Source organism: Pinus tabuliformis, chromosome 7 (assembly GCF_031772625.1).
Source record: "Pinus tabuliformis cultivar Carrire ecotype Pingquan chromosome 7, CPIR1, whole genome shotgun sequence".
NCBI lineage: Eukaryota > Viridiplantae > Streptophyta > Pinopsida > Pinales > Pinaceae > Pinus > Pinus tabuliformis.
Window position 1 is genome coordinate 1,146,084,790 of NC_142293.1, and position 2,980 is coordinate 1,146,087,769.

Sequence of the window (2,980 nt, forward strand, 5' to 3'; positions counted from 1 at the left end):
CACTAAAGCCCAATCTGAGTCCTCATATGAAGGAATTTTTGCGCCGAAAAAGTGCCAATATGCTAATTACATGCATCATTTTCCTCTGCTTGAAAAAAGTGTAGCTCTTGCAAGTTGTTGTCCTCAAACTACAATCAACTTTAGTTGAAAACTCGAGTAACATATTAATCCATCATGTTAGTTTTGCAATCTAATTTCATCCATCAATTTCACCTATGAAATAACAATTTCATTTTTCCCAATGTTGGCCTTCACATCTTCATTCGAGTCCATAGGAAAGTTCTCAACACTCACATTTGGCTCCAAGTTAATAAATTCATTTGGTTTGTTGGCTAACTTGGGCAATGGTTACCCTACCTTGTCTCTTGGTGTAGTTTGCAACAACTTTCATTTCCTCTACAGTAATATATATATATATATATATATATATATATATATAGTCTTGCCTCTATCATCTATAACTTCATATGCAGTCCTAAGTATGGAGTTTGAAATCTATAGCAAGGTATTATAATGGGATGCACTTATGCTTCTTGATATACTCCATAAAATCAAAGAGAAACCCTTGACTACCATCATACATTTCCTCCTATGTTGGTCCTTCTTCTTTAACTAAGAAGACACCTTTCCATTCTTAAATTCTGTATTTGTAGCTTCCTCTTCTTTTACATTTTGTGCTTTTGCTTCCTTTTATTTCCTACACCCCTCAGCTTCATATTCCTCATCCTTCCTTTATCGCCTTTTAATGTATTGACCTTGCTTCATTCTTCGAATTTCATGTGCTCCTTCTTTTTCCTGTCTTTGTGATTCACTCTCTTGTCTTAGATTATTAGGAAAATATTATTCAGTTTTAGGTACCTCCGCATTCTCCCCATCCAGTGTCTCTTCTGAAGCGAAAGATGAATATGAAGTACTTCCAACATGATAGCCCTACATCTATCGAATGCAGGTTTCTTTACTGTTGTATTGAAAACAGGGTCCTCCTCAGTTGTACGAGTTTGTTGACGACAATACCATAGCCACACAAGTAAAAGGGCTGATACCATCACCATGCTTATTATTGTCATCAGGAACTCCATCCTTCCAAACCATGCTCTCCCTTCCCCTCTGCCATTATAGTCCCTTCCACTGCAAACCTTGAAGCTCAAGCTATGGAGTGATGCAATTTCATTCAAATCCATGATAACGACCTTATTCTCATCAACATATTCACATAAAATAAAATGGTACTTCCCTCCAAGTTCCAGTGTCACTGGCTTAAGGTTTCTCCGTTCCAATCCACACACATAAAAAAACTCACAACAACATCTACAAATAATGTGACGACATCCAAACGTTTTTTCAACAATTTGTTTGCATCTTGGACACTGTTGCCAATCTTTCTCTTTTGCTACCTTGCATAACATCATGCACCTTTCTCTTACTCAGGATATTCCACTTCCTTTATTTTGGTGCAATCCAAACCCTTATGCCATGGCACACTGCATTAAACACAAATTAACCTTTTGCATTTAGGGCATTTTGACATTTTAATAACAACAACAACAACCACAATTGAGCTTCCTACTTCAGGCACTTCCTTCAATAAGAGTGTTGAGTAATCCTTAAAAGGGAAATAGGAAATCTGAGAAATGGGATTCTCCAAATTTTCCAATGCCAATTTCCACTTCTCGATAATAAGCTTGGAAAGGATCGCTTCACATATTTGAGGAATCATAGGGTCACTACAACTAGGTTCTGGATAATGAATGAGCACTGAATTTTCTTGCAATTTACCACGGATATGTAGGGCCTTATAACTAGAACAAAACCTATATGAACAAGTCATACTATTAAAAAATTCAGATGGGCATTTAGCTTCAAAACAAATGCGTCACAATTCTTTTATAGAAGGGGCATCTTGATTTCCTTCCACCTTATCAATATCCATGTGTCTTGCTATTACAACTCCTATTGTTGGATCATGTCCTAAAATGGAATTCAAGACTCTTGGAATTAAATGTGATGTTGAATATTCTGCATTGGTGGAAGACCATCAGGTAACTCATTTGGTATAAAATCAACATATTCTTCTAATACCTTTGTCTCTTAAGTAGGTATTGGTATGTCTTCTCCTTCGCTTTTCTGCACCATTAATGCATAGTAAAATCTTGTTACCTTCAATTCCTTAACAAGTTGTCTTTTAGACAACACATTCTTAGCTTTCCCTTCATCCTTAAGGGGTAGTAAGATGACTTTAGATCCATCCTTCCAAAATGTATATGTTTTTTTCTCGTCATCATGCATGAATTTTTTGTCATATTGCCATGACCTCCCCAACAACATATGGCATGCATCCATAGGGATGACATCACATCTTATTTCATATCTATAAGTCTTGCCTATAGAAAACTTGTCCAAGCGCTTTTTATAAATTGTGCATTAGGGGAATTTAGAGGTCTAAAATGGGATTCCTAAGAAAATAATAAAATACTAGTTAAAATAATAAAATAATAGCTATGATTTTTTTTATGAAAAAGAAAGGAAACTACTTTTTAATTGTATTTTCGACTTAGGTCCTCACAGGTTTACTCAAATATCAAGCGTAGACACTTGTTGGATGTAGAATTAAGTTCCACGTCCAACGAGTACCCATTTTGCATACTTCTAAGTAGACCCACATCGAAAAAAATGAAAATACATGAACAAATATGTTGAAACCTTAAGTTCAGAAATCTGTTGGATGTGGAATTTAATTCCACATCCAAAGAATACCTTCTCTTCATACTTTTGAGTAGACCCACATCGAAAAAATTGAAAGTACATGAAAAAATGTGTTTCAACACATTTGTTTCATGTATTTTCAATATTTTTCCAATGTGGGTCTACTCAAAAGTATGCAGCGTGGGTACTTGTTGGATGTGGAATTTAATTCGGCATCCGACGAGTGTCTACACTTGAGATAAGCCAAAAATACAAATTAAAAAAGCAGTTTTCTTCC

General features: G+C 35.5%; 1 pseudogene; it reads right to left on the reverse strand.

Annotated features, from left to right (window-relative positions):
* Nucleotides 1–213: 213 nt before the first annotated feature.
* Nucleotides 214–1,055, reverse strand: LOC149251553 (DDRGK domain-containing protein 1-like; annotated as a pseudogene).
* Nucleotides 1,056–2,980: the final 1,925 nt, after the last annotated feature.